At 38.3% G+C, this 21,939-nt stretch overlaps 20 non-coding genes across 20 annotated transcripts; all 20 read right to left on the bottom strand.

Moving 5' to 3' along the window:
• Window positions 1-5,945: 5,945 nt before the first annotated feature.
• Window positions 5,946-6,018, bottom strand: trnav-uac (transfer RNA valine (anticodon UAC)). The gene has a single exon. It is a non-coding gene; the product is annotated as a tRNA-Val (tRNA).
• A 347-nt stretch (window positions 6,019-6,365) lies between these two features.
• trnav-aac (transfer RNA valine (anticodon AAC)) lies at window positions 6,366-6,438 on the bottom strand. The gene has a single exon. It is a non-coding gene; the product is annotated as a tRNA-Val (tRNA).
• Window positions 6,439-13,127: 6,689 nt separating this feature from the next.
• On the bottom strand, window positions 13,128-13,200 carry trnav-uac (transfer RNA valine (anticodon UAC)). Its single transcript has one exon. It is a non-coding gene; the product is annotated as a tRNA-Val (tRNA).
• Window positions 13,201-13,547: 347 nt separating this feature from the next.
• trnav-aac (transfer RNA valine (anticodon AAC)) lies at window positions 13,548-13,620 on the bottom strand. Its single transcript has one exon. It is a non-coding gene; the product is annotated as a tRNA-Val (tRNA).
• A 561-nt stretch (window positions 13,621-14,181) lies between these two features.
• On the bottom strand, window positions 14,182-14,254 carry trnav-uac (transfer RNA valine (anticodon UAC)). Its single transcript has one exon. It is a non-coding gene; the product is annotated as a tRNA-Val (tRNA).
• Window positions 14,255-14,601: 347 nt separating this feature from the next.
• Window positions 14,602-14,674, bottom strand: trnav-cac (transfer RNA valine (anticodon CAC)). Its single transcript has one exon. It is a non-coding gene; the product is annotated as a tRNA-Val (tRNA).
• Window positions 14,675-14,815: 141 nt separating this feature from the next.
• On the bottom strand, window positions 14,816-14,888 carry trnav-aac (transfer RNA valine (anticodon AAC)). Its single transcript has one exon. It is a non-coding gene; the product is annotated as a tRNA-Val (tRNA).
• A 989-nt stretch (window positions 14,889-15,877) lies between these two features.
• On the bottom strand, window positions 15,878-15,950 carry trnav-uac (transfer RNA valine (anticodon UAC)). Its single transcript has one exon. It is a non-coding gene; the product is annotated as a tRNA-Val (tRNA).
• A 133-nt stretch (window positions 15,951-16,083) lies between these two features.
• Window positions 16,084-16,156, bottom strand: trnav-cac (transfer RNA valine (anticodon CAC)). The gene has a single exon. It is a non-coding gene; the product is annotated as a tRNA-Val (tRNA).
• Window positions 16,157-16,297: 141 nt separating this feature from the next.
• Window positions 16,298-16,370, bottom strand: trnav-aac (transfer RNA valine (anticodon AAC)). The gene has a single exon. It is a non-coding gene; the product is annotated as a tRNA-Val (tRNA).
• A 990-nt stretch (window positions 16,371-17,360) lies between these two features.
• On the bottom strand, window positions 17,361-17,433 carry trnav-uac (transfer RNA valine (anticodon UAC)). The gene has a single exon. It is a non-coding gene; the product is annotated as a tRNA-Val (tRNA).
• Window positions 17,434-17,566: 133 nt separating this feature from the next.
• Window positions 17,567-17,639, bottom strand: trnav-cac (transfer RNA valine (anticodon CAC)). Its single transcript has one exon. It is a non-coding gene; the product is annotated as a tRNA-Val (tRNA).
• A 141-nt stretch (window positions 17,640-17,780) lies between these two features.
• On the bottom strand, window positions 17,781-17,853 carry trnav-aac (transfer RNA valine (anticodon AAC)). The gene has a single exon. It is a non-coding gene; the product is annotated as a tRNA-Val (tRNA).
• A 989-nt stretch (window positions 17,854-18,842) lies between these two features.
• trnav-uac (transfer RNA valine (anticodon UAC)) lies at window positions 18,843-18,915 on the bottom strand. Its single transcript has one exon. It is a non-coding gene; the product is annotated as a tRNA-Val (tRNA).
• Window positions 18,916-19,048: 133 nt separating this feature from the next.
• trnav-cac (transfer RNA valine (anticodon CAC)) lies at window positions 19,049-19,121 on the bottom strand. Its single transcript has one exon. It is a non-coding gene; the product is annotated as a tRNA-Val (tRNA).
• A 141-nt stretch (window positions 19,122-19,262) lies between these two features.
• Window positions 19,263-19,335, bottom strand: trnav-aac (transfer RNA valine (anticodon AAC)). Its single transcript has one exon. It is a non-coding gene; the product is annotated as a tRNA-Val (tRNA).
• A 989-nt stretch (window positions 19,336-20,324) lies between these two features.
• trnav-uac (transfer RNA valine (anticodon UAC)) lies at window positions 20,325-20,397 on the bottom strand. The gene has a single exon. It is a non-coding gene; the product is annotated as a tRNA-Val (tRNA).
• A 355-nt stretch (window positions 20,398-20,752) lies between these two features.
• trnav-uac (transfer RNA valine (anticodon UAC)) lies at window positions 20,753-20,825 on the bottom strand. Its single transcript has one exon. It is a non-coding gene; the product is annotated as a tRNA-Val (tRNA).
• Window positions 20,826-20,958: 133 nt separating this feature from the next.
• Window positions 20,959-21,031, bottom strand: trnav-cac (transfer RNA valine (anticodon CAC)). The gene has a single exon. It is a non-coding gene; the product is annotated as a tRNA-Val (tRNA).
• Window positions 21,032-21,172: 141 nt separating this feature from the next.
• trnav-aac (transfer RNA valine (anticodon AAC)) lies at window positions 21,173-21,245 on the bottom strand. The gene has a single exon. It is a non-coding gene; the product is annotated as a tRNA-Val (tRNA).
• Window positions 21,246-21,939: the final 694 nt, after the last annotated feature.

Raw genomic sequence — 21,939 nt, 5'->3', positions numbered from 1 at the left:
TTACCACTATGGTACTTCAGAATGTGTCAATGAGTTTTGTTTCCGCCCGGTTTCGAACCAGGGACCTTTCGCGTGTGAAGCAAACGTGATAACCACTAGACCACAGAAACTACTGCTTGATTTTCCTGCAAGAAGTAAACCGAATTTTACAGATATTCAGGGCACGTATTCGAATTTCCAAAATAAAGAATTCATGAAATTTTCTGTTACCACTACGGTAAATCAGAACATGTCAATGAGCGTTGTTTCCGCCCGGTTTCGAACCAGGGATCTTTTGCGTGTGAAGCAAACGTGATTTTTTTTTTTTTTTTTATTATTATTTTTATTATCAAAAATGTTTGTTTACAATATTTACAGTACAATCTACTGTTTACAGTACAATCCACAGAGAACAATACAGAAGACACTAGACTAACAGAGGCAGGTGAACAATTCACCCCCTATCAAATTATCAACAAAGAAAATATCAAAACAGTGCTTTCAAAAATTATAAGTGATACCTCCACTCTCCTCTCGTGAAATTAACCCACTCCCTTCAACAAAAGACTCATCAAAATGTTCCATCCCATAATTAAACAACATATCTATGTGTTTACTGAACAGTGCTATAAAGATACTCCACACCTGAACCCTCTTTCTGTCAAAAGAAACATAATTCCTCCTACAAAAAATAGCATACCTCACAAAACTCAAAACCATATTCAACAAACACACATTAGCACCCTCACATTTACCAGACACTCCAAATAACAAAAGTTCCTCCCACGCATACTTTTTCACAAAATCTCCCCCCCAGTTTCTACATAACATTTCCTTAACTTTACAAAAAAAATATTTTAAATCCTCACATTCTATAAACAAATGCATAAGAGTTTCCGGGAAACGTCCACATACGTCGCATTCCCTTTCTATCTCACAATTAATTTTCTTTAGCACCACCTTTGTAAATATTCTATTATGTCTTAGTTTGAAATCATTATTTTCACACTCCTTACTATTATATTTTACATTTAAATTTCCCCATATCTTTTTTTCATCCAATTCCGGAAAAACTACTTTCCAAAATTTCTCAGCAGCCGGCCTTCTACACACTTTTCCTACCATTATTCTATACAATCTTTTCACTGGTATACTAGATAATTGTACTTTCTTCTTACTGCTACCAATGAACAAATTAGGAAATACAAATAAATCTTCTCTTTCAACTTCACTATTTATTAAATCAACCCATGCTCTTGGTATACTATTCTTTATCTTGTCATACATATTATTCACTGTTCCCCTTCCCACCTCTTCATCCCATTCATTGATTATGTCAAAAATAGCTTCCCCAGGTAAAAACCCTGGAATTACCTCATAAGTATAATCTTTTATTTGCCGTAGACCTGCACTCATAAATACTTTATTATACAAAACTTTTTCTTTGTTCTTGATTTTCTCATTCAGAAATATAGGTTGATTCATAATCAGGTCAATATGTCCACATTCATAATATACATTAGGCAACAACTCTGCCCATGCATTTAGCACCTCTTTATAAAAATCTGGTACCTTTTCAAACATTGCCCTTTTAAGCCCCATCAATAAACCATTATCCTCACAACCACCACTCTCCTCTAAGTAGACTCTAAAGAAGTGTTTCCAGCCATAATCTTCACTGTCATACAAATATTTCTTTACTGTTTTTATCCTAATAGCTTTTCTTTTGACATCTAAATCTACAAGTTTTAAACCTCCATCCACATAGTCAGCAATCAATGTTTTCTGAGATATTCTCACTCCTTTACCATCCCAAATAAAATTTGACACCACATTATTCAATTCATTTAGGACCCACTCCGGCATGTCCAGGACTCCCAAAACATACACAAATTTGGATAATACCAAAGCATTTGCAACAATTACTTTCCCTTGTAACTTTAGTTTTCTATTTTTCCAGAAATTCAACGTTAGCTTGACTTTATTAAGGATCCCAGTCCAAGTTATATCTTTTGCCTCTTTCTCCTTTACACCAATGTTTACTCCCAGCACTTTAATAAAATCCTTTGCGCTCTTGAATGGAATCTCACACCCGTTTACATTGATATCCCCAACAAACATTATTTCAGTCTTCTCTATATTAACTTTAGCACCCGATGCCTTGCCATATATATCTATGATCCCCATAATGCTTCCAATACTTTCTATATCCTTCACAGTACAAGTAGTGTCATCAGCGTACTGATGTACAACACTGACACCACCACCTGGGATTCCAACACCCCTTACTTCTTTATTACTATTTATCAATGTAGCTAACGGTTCTGTAGAAACACTGTACAGCAGAGCTGACAAAGGACAGCCCTGCCTTACTGACCTCTCCACAGGGAAAGTATCTGTTAACACTCCGTTACATTTAACACAACTTTTAGCCCCACTATACAACAGGTTGATCCAAGATACAAACTTTGGCCCAAACCCAAACCTCTCCAAAGTCTGTAATAAAAAGCTGTGCTCCACTCTATCGAAAGCTTTGTTAAAGTCCAAACTTAAAACTATACCACCTTCATTTTTCATTTGATTAACAACATCCCTAATTGTACAAATTACATCTGCAATATCTCTTCCAGGTATGCCGTAGGCTTGTGTTGATTCAATAATGCTCCCAATCACCTTTTTCATCCTATTCGCTAACACTTTAGTCAGTATCTTATAATCCGAATTTAGAAGGCTAATAGGCCTATAATTTTCTAACTTTAATCTACTGCCCCTATTTTTGAATAAGATCGTTAACATTCCAGTTGACATAGACTCAGGGATTTCCTTATTCTCTTCCATATAATGAAACACCCTCACTAAAATGGGTGCCAAAATATCTACAAAGACTTTATAGAACTCATTTGTTAAAGCATCCAAACCCGGACTTTTATTACCTTGCGTGCTAACAATTGCTTCCTTGATTTCCATAATCGAAATCTCTTCATCACACATCATTCTATCTGCCTGCGATACTTTGGCACTAATTGTATCCAACACTTTTACAACACACACTTTATCTACATCATTCTTTTTGTAAAGATTTCTGTAAAAGGTTTCAACTGTCTCTAAGATCCCAACAAAATCGTTTACCTTTACACCTCTTTCATCTTCCAACTCTACAATGTAACTCTTAGTTTGTTTTCTTTTTTCCAGACCCAAAAAAAAGGATGTACATTTCTCTCCCTCCAAAGCATACTGTGCCCTGCTCCTAACAATAGCACCCAAACATTTATTTTTTTCATAACGACCAAGCTCTGCATGGATTTTCAAATAATTCACAACATCATAGTCTGGATCCGTATCAGCCTTTTCAAGTTCATGCAACATCCTATTCCTAAGCATTATTTCTTTCTGCTTATCTAAACGGTTATGATTTTTTGCGTACCTAATACTCCTATTTTTTACTTTTACTTTCACTTCCTCCCACCATAAACACACATTCTCTTTTAACAGTACATTAGACATTTCATCATTAATACATTCAACAATTTCATTTCTATATCCTTCCTCCTTTAACAGACTGGCATTTAAACACCAGACACCTCCCCCTCTCCTCTCCACACCAAAACCCATTTGAAATGACATTACTGCATGATCACTATATGCTGTAAAGGTATATGCCACCTTCTTAACATTCTGCACCAATTCTTGTTTTGCTAGACATAAATCAATTCTGCTTTGTTTTAATTCCTTTAGAACCACCTGCCTTCTAGAGAATACTCTTCTGTTTGGATTTTCAGCCCTCCATATATCTACTAGATTCTCCTCATTCATAAGTTTCCATAATGCATTTCTAGAAGAGTCATATCTGAATTTAGCACAACTAGAGGCATCCATTCTACTACACCTCACATTAAAATCTCCTATCAGTATACAGTTTTCTGAGCACAGTGTTTTTAATTTGTGAAACATTTCTCTCCTTTCAGATTCAATGTTTGAAGCATAAACATTAATTAAACGAAAAACTACATTTTGAACTTCAAATTCAATTACAATAAGTCTGCCATCATTGTCAGCATATATTTCTTTTACATTTTGCACCACATCATTTTTTTTATCAAAATAGCCACACCACATGTTTTATCCCCTCCATGACTACAAAAAATTAAATCTGACCATTTACTCTTAATCTCCTGCATTTTGGAGTCTGTCCAATTGGTCTCTTGAAAACACAACATGTCTGCCTTAACAGACACTAATACCTGCTCAAATTTGCTCATGTTTCTCAAACTGTTACCATTTAGGGATGCGACTGTAATCATTATGAATGTGTGCAGAAGTATAATCAGAGCCAAACAAGTCCTTAAAAATCCTACTTTTTCTTTTTTCCAAAACCCATCATCTCCCTGGTTTTCGACAATGACCTCTTATTTTTTACAAACAACTGAAGATCCTCACTATCTATTTCATCATCCGTCTCTTTATTTGGATTTTTGGGGGGAGCGGCGGGGAAGCCTTTTGAAAAGTGCGCTTTAACAGTGCCCGTGACTTCAGTGGACCCAGCCCACTCTTTGGTGTAATTTTTACACAGGCTTAAAGCTGGCTCAGGCACCTGAGAAGCACCTTGCACCATCTCTACCTGTGTATGTCTTTCACCCATCATGTGCTGCTGTTCCACCTTGTCAGCAGCAGAGACTAAAACGGCGTCTCGTGCTTTGCCAGGAGACATTACAGGCTCTTCAAGCTTATCTGCCACTGTCTCTGGAGTCACACTCTCCATGTCACTCTCATCCTCCCTCTCCATAGGCACACTCCCCTCTTCCTCAGACGTGAGGTCCATTGTTTGCAAAAGTAAGTGATTTTCTCCCTTATTACAGCTACATCTAACTTTAGGTCTGTCACACATTTTGCACACATTTCCTATGTTCCGACATTCTCTGGCATAATGCCCTTGTTCACTACATTTGTGGCATGTGAATTCCGGACATTCCTTAAGTATGTGCCCCGGCTGAATACATAATCTACATACCTTCACTTGATTGTCGTGGATTACACGAAAATATTCAAATCCCTCGACAGTGTTAAATTTTGTAGAATATGGCAAGGATTGCACATTGTCTGTAAACTTTACCTTGCAAAATCTTGTCCCATCTACAATGTCCGTTCCTGGCCACATCCTCCTCTTGATTGGCGTGGTCGCCTTCACCTTCCAGCCTTTTAGTTTCTCTTCTATCTCCTCATCCGTAATGTATGCGGGCAAGTTCAAAAAGGACACCACCAGCTCATCGTTCCCTAGTTCTTTAGCCATGATTTGACAGTTCTTTATCTTTAGCCCGTCTATTAGTCTTTCTTTTCCATTTACATGAGACATTGTTACTTCATACTTATTCCCGTCTTTCATTCGACATCCCAGTATTGTTCCGCAAACTTCCTTTATTCCTCTCAGCAATTCCATCGTTGTTATTTTCCCTTCTCCACTTATTTCCACGTTCACCGTCAGTTCCTTCTCATATGTTCTTTTTTTCAGTTCTTCGTTTAACATTCTGATTTCACTGTTGTCCTTTCTCGTCGTCGTTTGTATTCTTGATGTCGAAGCCATGTTGTCCGTCCGGTTATTTTAAGCAATATCCCCCAAACAGCTCACGCTGATGGGGGACAATAGCAAAAACGTTTCACAGAAACTTCACTACAGTCACTCACAAACTTTCAAACTTATAAGTCAACTAGACCTCCAAAAAAAAACGATATTCTCTCTCAAGCACTCAGACACCTGCTTCTCTTCCACTTCCTGAAACTCCAAAAAGGGGCGTGTAAAGCGAACGTGATAACCGCTACACTACAGAAACTGCTTCAACAATTATCTTCAAGGAGTAAACCGAATTTTACAGATATTCATGGCACGTGTTGAAATTTCCAAATTTAGGAATTTATGAAAATAACTATTCTCTTTTAAAAGTACTGTACCTACTGCACGTGTTTAAGAGCACTGTTTCAGCCCGGTTTCGAACCAAGGACCTTTCGCGTGTAAAGCGAACGTGATATCCACTACACTATAGAAACTGCTGCTTGATTTTCCTGCAAGAAGTAAACCGAATTTTACAGATATTCAGGGCACGTATTCGAATTTCCAAAATAAAGAATTCATGAAATTTTTTGTTACCACTATGGTACTTCAGAATGTGTCAATGAGCGTTGTTTCCGCCCGGTTTCGAACCAGGGACCTTTCGCGTGTGAAGCAAAAGTGATAACCACTATACCACAGAAACTACTGCTACAATTAGCTGCGAGGAGTAAACCGAATTTTACAGATATTCATGGCACGTATTCGAATTTCCAAAATACAGAATTCATGAAAATAACAATTCTTTGTTGAAAGTACAGTACCTACTGCACGTGTCAAAGAGCTCTGTTTCCGCCCGGTTTCGAACCGAGGACCTTTCGCGTGTTAAGCGAACGTGATAACCGCTACACTACAGAAACTGCTTCAACAATTATCTGCTAGGAGTAAACCGAATTTTACAGATATTCATGGCACGTGTTCAAATTTCCAAAATTAGGCATTTATGAAAATAACTATTCTCTGTTAATAGTACAGTACCTACTGCACGTGTCAAAGAGCACTGTTTCCTCCCAGTTTCAAACTGAGGACCTTTCACGTGTAAAGAGAACGTGATAACCACTACACTACAGAAACTGCTGCTTGATTTTTCTGCAAGGAGTAAACCGAATTTTAAAAATATTCATGGCACGTATTCGAATTTCCAAAATAAAGAATTCATGAAATTTTCTGTTACCACTATGGTACTTCAGAATGTGTCAATGAGCGTTGTTTCCGCCCGGTTTCGAACCAGGGACCTTTCGCGTGTGAAGCAAACGTGATAACCACTAGACCACAGAAACTACTGCTACAATTAGCTGCGAGGAGTAAATCGAATTTTACAGATATTCATGGCACGTATTCGAATTTCCAAAATACAGAATTCATGAAAATAACAATTCTTTGTTGAAAGTACAGTACCTACTGCACGTGTCAAAGAGCTCTGTTTCCGCCCGGTTTCAAACCGAGGACCTTTCGCATGTTAAGCAAACGTGATAACCGCTACACTACAGAAACTGCTTCAACAATTATCTGCAAGGAGTAAACCGAATTTTACAGATATTCATGGCACGTGTTCAAATTTCCAAAATTAGGCATTTATGAAAGTAACTATTCTCTGTTAATAGTACAGTACCTACTGCACATGTCAAAGAGCACTGTTTCCTCCCGGTTTCAAACTGAGGACCTTTCACGTGTAAAGCGAACGTGATAACCACTACACTACAGACACTGCTGCTACATTCAGCTGCAAGGAGTAAACCGAATTTTACAGATATTCATGGCACGTGTTGAAATTTCCAAATTTAGGCATTTATGAAAATAACTATTCTCTTTTAAAAGTACTGTACCTACTGCAGGTGTCAAAGAGCACTGTTTCCGCCCGGTTTCGAACCGAGGACCTTTCGCGTGTGAAGCAAACGTGATTTTTTTTTTTGTTTTTTTTATTTTTTATTATCAAAAATGTTTGTTTACAATATTTACAGTACAATCTACTGTTTACAGTACAATCCACAGAGAACAATACAGAAGACACTAGACTAACAGAGGCAGGTGAACAATTCACCCCCTATCAAATTATCAACAAAGAAAATATCAAAACAGTGCTTTCAAAAATTATAAGTGATACCTCCACTCTCCTCTCGTGAAATTAACCCACTCCCTTCAACAAAAGACTCATCAAAATGTTCCATCCCATAATTAAACAACATATCTATGTGTTTACTGAACAGTGCTATAAAGATACTCCACACCTGAACCCTCTTTCTGTCAAAAGAAACATAATTCCTCCTACAAAAAATAGCATACCTCACAAAACTCAAAACCATATTCAACAAACACACATTAGCACCCTCACATTTACCAGACACTCCAAATAACAAAAGTTCCTCCCACGCATACTTTTTCACGAAATCTCCCCCCCAGTTTCTACATAACATTTCCTTAACTTTACAAAAAAAATATTTTAAATCCTCACATTCTATAAACAAATGCATAAGAGTTTCCGGGAAACGTCCACATACGTCGCATTCCCTTTCTATCTCACAATTAATTTTCTTTAGCACCACCTTTGTAAATATTCTATTATGTCTTAGTTTGAAATCATTATTTTCACACTCCTTACTATTATATTTTACATTTAAATTTCCCCATATCTTTTTTTCATCCAATTCCGGAAAAACTACTTTCCAAAATTTCTCAGCAGCCGGCCTTCTACACACTTTTCCTACAATTATTCTATACAATCTTTTCACTGGTATACTAGATAAATGTACTTTCTTCTTACTGCTACCAATGAACAAATTAGGAAATACAAATAAATCTTCTCTTTCAACTTCACTATTTATTAAATCAACCCATGCTCTTGGTATACTATTCTTTATCTTGTCATACATATTATTCACTGTTCCCCTTCCCACCTCTTCATCCCATTCATTGATTATGTCAAAAATAGCTTCCCCAGGTAAAAACCCTGGAATTACCTCATATGTATAATCTTTTATTTGCCGTAGACCTGCACTCATAAATACTTTATTATACAAAACTTTTTCTTTGTTCTTGATTTTCTCATTCAGAAATATAGGTTGATTCATAATCAGGTCAATATGTCCACATTCATAATATACATTAGGCAACAACTCTGCCCATGCATTTAGCACCTCTTTATAAAAATCTGGTACCTTTTCAAACATTGCCCTTTTAAGCCCCATCAATAAACCATTATCCTCACAACCACCACTCTCCTCTAAGTAGACTCTAAAGAAGTGTTTCCAGCCATAATCTTCACTGTCATACAAATATTTCTTTACTGTTTTTATCCTAATAGCTTTTCTTTTGACACCTAAATCTACAAGTTTTAAACCTCCATCCACATAGTCAGCAATCAATGTTTTCTGAGATATTCTCACTCCTTTACCATCCCAAATAAAATTTGACACCACATTATTCAATTCATTTAGGACCCACTCCGGCATGTCCAGGACTCCCAAAACATACACAAATTTGGATAATACCAAAGCATTTGCAACAATTACTTTCCCTTGTAACTTTAGTTTTCTATTTTTCCAGAAATTCAACGTTAGCTTGACTTTATTAAGGATCCCAGTCCAAGTTATATCTTTTGCCTCTTTCTCCTTTACACCAATGTTTACTCCCAGCACTTTAATAAAATCCTTTGCGCTCTTGAATGGAATCTCACACCCGTTTACATTGATATCCCCAACAAACATTATTTCAGTCTTCTCTATATTAACTTTAGCACCCGATGCCTTGCCATATATATCTATGATCCCCATAATGCTTCCAATACTTTCTATATCCTTCACAGTACAAGTAGTGTCATCAGCGTACTGATGTACAACACTGACACCACCACCTGGGATTCCAACACCCCTTACTTCTTTATTACTATTTATCAATGTAGCTAACGGTTCTGTAGAAACACTGTACAGCAGAGCTGACAAAGGACAGCCCTGCCTTACTGACCTCTCCACAGGGAAAGTATCTGTTAACACTCCGTTACATTTAACACAACTTTTAGCCCCACTATACAACAGGTTGATCCAAGATACAAACTTTGGCCCAAACCCAAACCTCTCCAAAGTCTGTAATAAAAAGCTGTGCTCCACTCTATCGAAAGCTTTGTTAAAGTCCAAACTTAAAACTATACCACCTTCATTTTTCATTTGATTAACAACATCCCTAATTGTACAAATTACATCTGAAATATCTCTTCCAGGTATGCCGTAGGCTTGTGTTGATTCAATAATACTCCCAATCACCTTTTTCATCCTATTCGCTAACACTTTAGTCAGTATCTTATAATCCGAATTTAGAAGGCTAATAGGCCTATAATTTTCTAACTTTAATCTACTGCCCCTATTTTTGAATAAGATCGTTAACATTCCAGTTGACATAGACTCAGGGATTTCCTTATTCTCTTCCATATAATGAAACACCCTCACTAAAATGGGTGCCAAAATATCTACAAAGACTTTATAGAACTCATTTGTTAAACCATCCAAACCCGGACTTTTATTACCTTGCGTGCTAACAATTGCTTCCTTGATTTCCATAATCGAAATCTCTTCATCACACATCATTCTATCTGCCTGCGATACTTTGGCACTAATTGTATCCAACACTTTTACAACACACACTTTATCTACATCATTCTTTTTGTAAAGATTTCTGTAAAAGGTTTCAACTGTCTCTAAGATCCCAACAAAATCGTTTACCTTTACACCTCTTTCATCTTCCAACTCTACAATGTAACTCTTAGTTTGTTTTCTTTTTTCCAGACCCCAAAAAAAGGATGTACATTTCTCTCCCTCCAAAGCGTACTGTGCCCTGCTCCTAACAATAGCACCCAAACATTTATTTTTTTCATAACGACCCAGCTCTGCATGGATTTTCAAATAATTCACAACATCATAGTCTGGATCCGTATCAGCCTTTTCAAGTTCATGCAACATCCTATTCCTAAGCATTATTTCTTTCTGCTTATCTAAACGGTTATGATTTTTTGCGTACCTAATACTCCTATTTTTTACTTTTACTTTCACTTCCTCCCACCATAAACACACATTCTCTTTTAACAGTACATTAGACATTTCATCATTAATACATTCAACAATTTCATTTCTATATCCTTCCTCCTTTAACAGACTGGCATTTAAACACCAGACACCTCCCCCTCTCCTCTCCACACCAAAACCCATTTGAAATGACATTACTGCATGATCACTATATGCTGTAAAGGTATATGACACCTTCTTAACATTCTGCACCAATTCTTGTTTTGCTAGACATAAATCAATTCTGCTTTGTTTTAATTCCTTTAGAACCACCTGCCTTCTAGAGAATACTCTTCTGTTTGGATTTTCAGCCCTCCATATATCTACTAGATTCTCCTCATTCATAAGTTTCCATAATGCATTTCTAGAAGAGTCATATCTGAATTTAGCACAACTAGAGGCATCCATTCTACTACACCTCACATTAAAATCTCCTATCAGTATACAGTTTTCTGAGCACAGTGTTTTTAATTTGTGAAACATTTCTCTCCTTTCAGATTCAATGTTTGAAGCATAAACATTAATTAAACGAAAAACTACATTTTGAACTTCAAATTCAATTACAATAAGTCTGCCATCATTGTCAGCATATATTTCTTTTACATTTTGCACCACATCATTTTTTTTATCAAAATAGCCACACCACATGTTTTATCCCCTCCATGACTACAAAAAATTAAATCTGACCATTTACTCTTAATCTCCTGCATTTTGGAGTCTGTCCAATTGGTCTCTTGAAAACACAACATGTCTGCCTTAACAGACACTAATACCTGCTCAAATTTGCTCATGTTTCTCAAACTGTTACCATTTAGGGATGCGACTGTAATCATTATGAATGTGTGCAGAAGTATAATCAGAGCCAAACAAGTCCTTAAAAATCCTACTTTTTCTTTTTTCCAAAACCCATCATCTCCCTGGTTTTCGACAATGACCTCTTATTTTTTACAAACAACTGAAGATCCTCACTATCTATTTCATCATCCGTCTCTTTATTTGGATTTTTGGGGGGAGCGGCGGGGAAGCCTTTTGAAAAGTGCGCTTTAACAGTGCCCGTGACTTCAGTGGACCCAGCCCACTCTTTGGTGTAATTTTTACACAGGCTTAAAGCTGGCTCAGGCACCTGAGAAGCACCTTGCACCATCTCTACCTGTGTATGTCTTTCACCCATCATGTGCTGCTGTTCCACCTTGTCAGCAGCAGAGACTAAAACGGCGTCTCGTGCTTTGCCAGGAGACATTACAGGCTCTTCAAGCTTATCTGCCACTGTCTCTGGAGTCACACTCTCCATGTCACTCTCATCCTCCCTCTCCATAGGCACACTCCCCTCTTCCTCAGACGTGAGGTCCATTGTTTGCAAAAGTAAGTGATTTTCTCCCTTATTACAGCTACATCTAACTTTAGGTCTGTCACACATTTTGCACACATTTCCTATGTTCCGACATTCTCTGGCATAATGCCCTTGTTCACTACATTTGTGGCATGTGAATTCCGGACATTCCTTAAGTATGTGCCCCGGCTGAATACATAATCTACATACCTTCACTTGATTGTCGTGGATTACACGAAAATATTCAAATCCCTCGACAGTGTTAAATTTTGTAGAATATGGCAAGGATTGCACATTGTCTGTAAACTTTACCTTGCAAAATCTTGTTCCATCTACAATGTCCGTTCCTGGCCACATCCTCCTCTTGATTGGCGTGGTCGCCTTCACCTTCCAGCCTTTTAGTTTCTCTTCTATCTCCTCATCCGTAATGTATGCGGGCAAGTTCAAAAAGGACACCACCAGCTCATCGTTCCCTAGTTCTTTAGCCATGATTTGACAGTTCTTTATCTTTAGCCCGTCTATTAGTCTTTCTTTTCCATTTACATGAGACATTGTTACTTCGTACTTATTCCCGTCTTTCATTCGACATCCCAGTATTGTTCCGCAAACTTCCTTTATTCCTCTCAGCAATTCCATCGTTGTTATTTTCCCTTCTCCACTTATTTCCACGTTCACCGTCAGTTCCTTCTCATATGTTCTTTTTTTCAGTTCTTCGTTTAACATTCTGATTTCACTGTTGTCCTTTCTCGTCGTCGTTTGTATTCTTGATGTCGAAGCCATGTTGTCCGTCCGGTTATTTTAAGCAATATCCCCCAAACAGCTCACGCTGATGGGGGACAATAGCAAAAACGTTTCACAGAAACTTCACTACAGTCACTCACAAACTTTCAAACTTATAAGTCAACTAGACCTCCAAAAAAAAACGATATTCTCTCTCAAGCACTCAGACACCTGCTTCTCTTCCACTTCCTGAAACTCCAAAAAGGGGCGTGTGAAGCGAACGTGATAACCACTACACTACAGAAACTGCTTCAACAATTATCTTCAAGGAGTAAACCGAATTTTACAGATATTCATGGCACGTGTTGAAATTTCCAAATTTAGGAATTTATGAAAATAACTATTCTCTTTTAAAAGTACTGTACCTACTGCACGTGTTTAAGAGCACTGTTTCAGCCCGGTTTCGAACCAAGGACCTTTCGCGTGTAAAGCGAACGTGATATCCACTACACTATAGAAACTGCTGCTTGATTTTCCTGCAAGAAGTAAACCGAATTTTACAGATATTCAGGGCACGTATTCGAATTTCCAAAATAAAGAATTCATGAAATTTTTTGTTACCACTATGGTACTTCAGAATGTGTCAATGAGCGTTGTTTCCGCCCGGTTTCGAACCAGGGACCTTTCGCGTGTGAAGCAAAAGTGATAACCACTATACCACAGAAACTACTGCTACAATTAGCTGCGAGGAGTAAACCGAATTTTACAGATATTCATGGCACGTATTCGAATTTCCAAAATACAGAATTCATGAAAATAACAATTCTTTGTTGAAAGTACAGTACATACTGCACGTGTCAAAGAGCTCTGTTTCCGCCCGGTTTCGAACCGAGGACCTTTCGCGTGTTAAGCGAACGTGATAACCGCTACACTACAGAAACTGCTTCAACAATTATCTGCTAGGAGTAAACCGAATTTTACAGATATTCATGGCACGTGTTCAAATTTCCAAAATTAGGCATTTATGAAAATAACTATTCTCTGTTAATAGTACAGTACCTACTGCACGTGTCAAAGAGCACTGTTTCCTCCCAGTTTCAAACTGAGGACCTTTCACGTGTAAAGAGAACGTGATAACCACTACACTACAGAAACTGCTGCTTGATTTTTCTGCAAGGAGTAAACCGAATTTTAAAAATATTCATGGCACGTATTCGAATTTCCAAAATAAAGAATTCATGAAATTTTCTGTTACCACTATGGTACTTCAGAATGTGTCAATGAGTGTTGTTTCCGCCCGGTTTCGAACCAGGGACCTTTCGCGTGTGAAGCAATCGTGATAACCACTAGACCACAGAAACTACTGCTACAATTAGCTGCAAGGAGTAAACCGAATTTTAAAAATATTCATGGCACGTATTCGAATTTCCAAAATACAGAATTCATGAAAATAACAATTCTTTGTTGAAAGTACAGTACCTACTGCACTTGTCAAAGAGCACTGTTTCCGCCCGGTTTCGAACCGAGGACCTTTCGCGTGTAAAGCGAACGCGATAACAACTACACTACAGAAACTGCTGCTTGATTTTCCTGCAAGAAGTAAACCGAATTTTACAGATATTCATGGCACGTGTTCAAATTTCCAAAAGTAGGCATTTATGAAAATAACTATTCTCTGTTAATAGTACAGTACCTACTGCACGTGTCAAAGAGCACTGTTTCCTCCCAGTTTCAAACTGAGGACCTTTCACGTGTAAAGCTAACGTGATAACCACTACACTACAGAAACTGCTGCTTGATTTTTCTGCAAGGAGTAAACCGAATTTTAAAAATATTCATGGCACGTATTCGAATTTCCAAAATAAAGAATTCATGAAATTTTCTGTTACCACTACGGTAAATCAGAATGTGTCAATGAGCGTTGTTTCCGCCCGGTTTCGAACCAGGGACCTTTCGCGTGTGAAGCAAACGTGATAACCACTACACTACAGAAACTGCTGCTACATTTAGCTGCGAGGAATAAACCGAATTTTACAGATATTCATGGCACGTATTCGAATTTCCAAAAAACAGAATTCAATAAAATAACAATTCTTTGTTGAAAGTACAGTACCTACTGCACGTGTCAAAGAGCTCTGTTTCCGCCCGGTTTCGAACCGAGGACCTTTCGCGTGTTAAGCGAACGTGATAACCACTACACTACAGAAACTTCTGCAACAATTATCTGCAAGGAGTAAACCGAATTTTACAGATATTCATGGCACGCGTTCAAATTTCCAAAATTAGGCATTTATGAAAATAACTATTCTCTGTTAATAGTACAGTACCTACTGCACGTGTCAAAGAGCACTGTTTCCTCCCAGTTTCAAACTGAGGACCTTTCACGTGTAAAGAGAACGTGATAACCACTACACTACAGAAACTGCTGCTTGATTTTTCTGCAAGGAGTAAACCGAATTTTAAAAATATTCATGGCACGTATTCGAATTTCCAAAATAAAGAATTCATGAAATTTTCTGTTACCACTATGGTACTTCAGAATGTGTCAATGAGCGTTGTTTCCGCCCGGTTTCGAACCAGGGACCTTTCGCGTGTGAAGCAAACGTGATAACCACTAGACCACAGAAACTACTGCTACAATTAGCTGCGAGGAGTAAATCGAATTTTACAGATATTCATGGCACGTATTCGAATTTCCAAAATACAGAATTCATGAAAATAACAATTCTTTGTTGAAAGTACAGTACCTACTGCACGTGTCAAAGAGCTCTGTTTCCGCCCGGTTTCAAACCGAGGACCTTTCGCGTGTTAAGCAAACGTGATAACCGCTACACTACAGAAACTGCTTCAACAATTATCTGCAAGGAGTAAACCGAATTTTACAGATATTCATGGCACGTGTTCAAATTTCCAAAATTAGGCATTTATGAAAATAACTATTCTCTGTTAATAGTACAGTACCTACTGCACATGTCAAAGAGCACTGTTTCCTCCCGGTTTCAAACTGAGGACCTTTCACGTGTAAAGCGAACGTGATAACCACTACACTACAGACACTGCTGCTACATTCCGCTGCAAGGAGTAAACCGAATTTTACAGATATTCATGGCACGTGTTGAAATTTCCAAATTTAGGCATTTATGAAAATAACTATTCTCTTTTAAAAGTTCTGTACCTACTGCAGGTGTCAAAGAGCACTGTTTCCGCCCGGTTTCGAACCGAGGACCTTTCGCGTGTAAAGCGAACGTGATAACCACTACACTACAGAAACTTCTGCTTGATTTTCCTGCAAGAAGTAAACCGAATTTTACAGATATTCAGGGCACGTATTCGAATTTCCAAAATAAAGAATTCATGAAATTTTCTGTTACCACTACGGTAAATCACAATGTGTCAATGAGTGTTGTTTCCGCCCGGTTTCGAACCAGGGACCTTTCGCGTGTGAAGCAAACGTGATAACCACTACACTACAGAAACTGCTGCTACATTTAGCTGCGAGGAGTAAACCGAATTTTACAGATATTCATGGCACGTATTCGAATTTCCAAAATACAGAATTCATGAAAATAACAATTCTTTGTTGAAAGTACAGTACCTACTGCACGTGTCAAAGAGCTCTGTTTCCGCCCGGTTTCGAACCGAGGACCTTTCGCGTGTTAAGCGAAAGTGATAACCACTACACTACAGAAACTTCTGCAACAATTATCTGCAAGGAGTAAACCGAATTTTACAGATATTCATGGCACGCGTTCAAATTTCCAAAATTAGGCATTTATGAAAATAACTATTCTCTGTTAATAGTACAGTACCTACTGCACGTGTCAAAGAGCACTGTTTCCTCCCAGTTTCAAACTGAGGACCTTTCACGTGTAAAGAGAACGTGATAACCACTACACTACAGAAACTGCTGCTTGATTTTTCTGCAAGGAGTAAACCGAATTTTAAAAATATTCATGGCACGTATTCGAATTTCCAAAATAAAGAATTCATGAAATTTTCTGTTACCACTATGGTACTTCAGAATGTGTCAATGAGCGTTGTTTCCGCCCGGTTTCGAACCAGGGACCTTTCGCGTGTGAAGCAAACGTGATAACCACTAGACCACAGAAACTACTGCTACAATTAGCTGCGAGGAGTAAATCGAATTTTACAGATATTCATGGCACGTATTCGAATTTCCAAAATACAGAATTCATGAAAATAACAATTCTTTGTTGAAAGTACAGTACCTACTGCACGTGTCAAAGAGCTCTGTTTCCGCCCGGTTTCAAACCGAGGACCTTTCGCGTGTTAAGCAAACGTGATAACCGCTACACTACAGAAACTGCTTCAACAATTATCTGCAAGGAGTAAACCGAATTTTACAGATATTCATGGCACGTGTTCAAATTTCCAAAATTAGGCATTTATGAAAATAACTATTCTCTGTTAATAGTACAGTACCTACTGCACATGTCAAAGAGCACTGTTTCCTCCCGGTTTCAAACTGAGGACCTTTCACGTGTAAAGCGAACGTGATAACCACTACACCTACAGACACTGCTGCTACATTCCGCTGCAAGGAGTAAACCGAATTTTACAGATATTCATGGCACGTGTTGAAATTTCCAAATTTAGGCATTTATGAAAATAACTATTCTCTTTTAAAAGTACTGTACCTACTGCAGGTGTCAAAGAGCACTGTTTCCGCCCGGTTTCGAACCGAGGACCTTTCGCGTGTAAAGCGAACGTGATAACCACTACACTACAGAAACTTCTGCTTGATTTTCCTGCAAGAAGTAAACCGAATTTTACAGATATTCAGGGCACGTATTCGAATTTCCAAAATAAAGAATTCATGAAATTTTCTGTTACCACTACGGTAAATCACAATGTGTCAATGAGTGTTGTTTCCGCCCGGTTTCGAACCAGGGACCTTTCGCGTGTGAAGCAAACGTGATAACCACTACACTACAGAAACTGCTGCTACATTTAGCTGCGAGGAGTAAACCGAATTTTACAGATATTCATGGCACGTATTCGAATTTCCAAAATACAGAATTCATGAAAATAACAATTCTTTGTTGAAAGTACAGTACCTACTGCACGTGTCAAAGAGCTCTGTTTCCGCCCGGTTTCGAACCGAGGACCTTTCGCGTGTTAAGCGAACGTGATAACCACTACACTACAGAAACTTCTGCAACAATTATCTGCAAGGAGTAAACCGAATTTTACAGATATTCATGGCACGAGTTCAAATTTCCAAAATTAGGCATTTATGAAAATAACTATTCTCTGTTAATAGTACAGTACCTACTGCACGTGTCAAAGAGCACTGTTTCCTCCCAGTTTCAAACTGAGGACCTTTCACGTGTAAAGAGAACGTGATAACCACTACACTACAGAAACTGCTGCTTGATTTTTCTGCAAGGAGTAAACCGAATTTTAAAAATATTCATGGCACGTATTCGAATTTCCAAAATAAAGAATTCATGAATTTTTCTGTTACCACTATGGTACTTCAGAATGTGTCAATGAGCGTTGTTTCCGCCCGGTTTCGAACCAGGGACCTTTCGCGTGTGAAGCAAACGTGATAACCACTAGACCACAGAAACTACTGCTACAATTAGCTGCGAGGAGTAAATCGAATTTTACAGATATTCATGGCACGTATTCGAATTTCCAAAATACAGAATTCATGAAAATAACAATTCTTTGTTGAAAGTACAGTACCTACTGCACGTGTCAAAGAGCTCTGTTTCCGCCCGGTTTCAAACCGAGGACCTTTCGCGTGTTAAGCAAACGTGATAACCGCTACACTACAGAAACTGCTTCAACAATTATCTGCAAGGAGTAAACCGAATTTTACAGATATTCATGGCACGTGTTCAAATTTCCAAAATTAGGCATTTATGAAAATAACTATTCTCTGTTAATAGTACAGTACCTACTGCACATGTCAAAGAGCACTGTTTCCTCCCGGTTTCAAACTGAGGACCTTTCACGTGTAAAGCGAAGGTGATAACCACTACACTACAGACACTGCTGCTACATTCAGCTGCAAGGAGTAAACCGAATTTTACAGATATTCATGGCACGTGTTGAAATTTCCAAATTTAGGCATTTATGAAAATAACTATTCTTTTTTAAAAGTTCTGTACCTACTGCAGGTGTCAAAGAGCACTGTTTCCGCCCGGTTTCGAACCGAGGACCTTTCGCGTGTAAAGCGAACGTGATAACCACTACACTACAGAAACTTCTGCTTGATTTTCCTGCAAGAAGTAAACCGAATTTTACAGATATTCAGGGCACGTATTCGAATTTCCAAAATAAAGAATTCATGAAATTTTCTGTTACCACTACGGTAAATCACAATGTGTCAATGAGTGTTGTTTCCGCCCGGTTTCGAACCAGGGACCTTTCGCGTGTGAAGCAAACGTGATAACCACTACACTACAGAAACTGCTGCTACATTTAGCTGCGAGGAGTAAACCGAATTTTACAGATATTCATGGCACGTATTCGAATTTCCAAAATACAGAATTCATGAAAATAACAATTCTTTGTTGAAAGTACAGTACCTACTGCACGTGTCAAAGAGCTCTGTTTCCGCCCGGTTTCGAACCGAGGACCTTTCGCGTGTTAAGCGAACGTGATAACCACTACACTACAGAAACTTCTGCAACAATTATCTGCAAGGAGTAAACCGAATTTTACAGATATTCATGGCACGCGTTCAAATTTCCAAAATTAGGCATTTATGAAAATAACTATTCTCTGTTAATAGTACAGTACCTACTGCACGTGTCAAAGAGCACTGTTTCCTCCCAGTTTCAAACTGAGGACCTTTCACGTGTAAAGAGAACGTGATAACCACTACACTACAGAAACTGCTGCTTGATTTTTCTGCAAGGAGTAAACCGAATTTTAAAAATATTCATGGCACGTATTCGAATTTCCAAAATAAAGAATTCATGAAATTTTCTGTTACCACTATGGTACTTCAGAATGTGTCAATGAGCGTTGTTTCCGCCCGGTTTCGAACCAGGGACCTTTCGCGTGTGAAGCAAACGTGATAACCACTAGACCACAGAAACTACTGCTACAATTAGCTGCGAGGAGTAAATCGAATTTTACAGATATTCATGGCACGTATTCGAATTTCCAAAATACAGAATTCATGAAAATAACAATTCTTTGTTGAAAGTACAGTACCTACTGCACGTGTCAAAGAGCTCTGTTTCCGCCCGGTTTCAAACCGAGGACCTTTCGCGTGTTAAGCAAACGTGATAACCGCTACACTACAGAAACTGCTTCAACAATTATCTGCAAGGAGTAAACCGAATTTTACAGATATTCATGGCACGTGTTCAAATTTCCAAAATTAGGCATTTATGAAAATAACTATTCTCTGTTAATAGTACAGTACCTACTGCACATGTCAAAGAGCACTGTTTCCTCCCGGTTTCAAACTGAGGACCTTTCACGTGTAAAGCGAAGGTGATAACCACTACACTACAGACACTGCTGCTACATTCAGCTGCAAGGAGTAAACCGAATTTTACAGATATTCATGGCACGTGTTGAAATTTCCAAATTTAGGCATTTATGAAAATAACAATTCTTTTTTAAAAGTTCTGTACCTACTGCAGGTGTCAAAGAGCACTGTTTCCGCCCGGTTTCGAACCGAGGACCTTCCGCGTGTAAAGCGAACGTGATAACCACTACACTACAGAAACTTCTGCTTGATTTTCCTGCAAGAAGTAAACCGAATTTTACAGATATTCAGGGCACGTATTCGAATTTCCAAAAGTAGGCATTTATGAAAATAACTATTCTCTGTTAATAGTACAGTACCTACTGCACATGTCAAAGAGCAGTGTTTCCTCCTGGTTTCAAACTGAGGACCTTTCACGTGTAAAGCTAACGTGATAACCACTACACTACAGAAACTGCTGCTACATTTAGCTGCAAGGAGTAAACCGAATTTTACAGATATTCATGGCACGTGTTGAAATTTCCAAATTTAGGCATTTATGAAAATAACTATTCTTTTTTAAAAGTTCTGTACCTACTGCAGGTGTCAAAGAGCACTGTTTCCGCCCGGTTTCGAACCGAGGACCTTTCGCGTGTAAAGCGAACGTGATAACCACTACACTACAGAAACTTCTGCTTGATTTTCCTGCAAGAAGTAAACCGAATTTTACAGATATTCAGGGCACGTATTCGAATTTCCAAAATAAAGAATTCATGAAATTTTCTGTTACCACTACGGTAAATCACAATGTGTCAATGAGTGTTGTTTCCGCCCGGTTTCGAACCAGGGACCTTTCGCGTGTGAAGCAAACGTGATAACCACTACACTACAGAAACTGCTGCTACATTTAGCTGCGAGGAGTAAACCGAATTTTACAGATATTCATGGCACGTATTCGAATTTCCAAAATACAGAATTCATGAAAATAACAATTCTTTGTTGAAAGTACAGTACCTACTGCACGTGTCAAAGAGCTCTGTTTCCGCCCGGTTTCGAACCGAGGACCTTTCGCGTGTTAAGCGAACGTGATAACCACTACACTACAGAAACTTCTGCAACAATTATCTGCAAGGAGTAAACCGAATTTTACAGATATTCATGGCACGCGTTCAAATTTCCAAAATTAGGCATTTATGAAAATAACTATTCTCTGTTAATAGTACAGTACCTACTGCACGTGTCAAAGAGCACTGTTTCCTCCCAGTTTCAAACTGAGGACCTTTCACGTGTAAAGAGAACGTGATAACCACTACACTACAGAAACTGCTGCTTGATTTTTCTGCAAGGAGTAAACCGAATTTTAAAAATATTCATGGCACGTATTCGAATTTCCAAAATAAAGAATTCATGAAATTTTCTGTTACCACTATGGTACTTCAGAATGTGTCAATGAGCGTTGTTTCCGCCCGGTTTCGAACCAGGGACCTTTCGCGTGTGAAGCAAACGTGATAACCACTAGACCACAGAAACTACTGCTACAATTAGCTGCGAGGAGTAAATCGAATTTTACAGATATTCATGGCACGTATTCGAATTTCCAAAATACAGAATTCATGAAAATAACAATTCTTTGTTGAAAGTACAGTACCTACTGCACGTGTCAAAGAGCTCTGTTTCCGCCCGGTTTCAAACCGAGGACCTTTCGCGTGTTAAGCAAACGTGATAACCGCTACACTACAGAAACTGCTTCAACAATTATCTGCAAGGAGTAAACCGAATTTTACAGATATTCATGGCACGTGTT

Source organism: Salmo salar, chromosome 07 (genome assembly GCF_965601325.2).
Source record: "Salmo salar chromosome 07, fSalSal1, whole genome shotgun sequence".
In the NCBI taxonomy this organism is placed as follows: Eukaryota; Metazoa; Chordata; class Actinopteri; order Salmoniformes; family Salmonidae; genus Salmo; species Salmo salar.
This window is presented reverse-complemented; position numbering and strand designations above follow the sequence as displayed.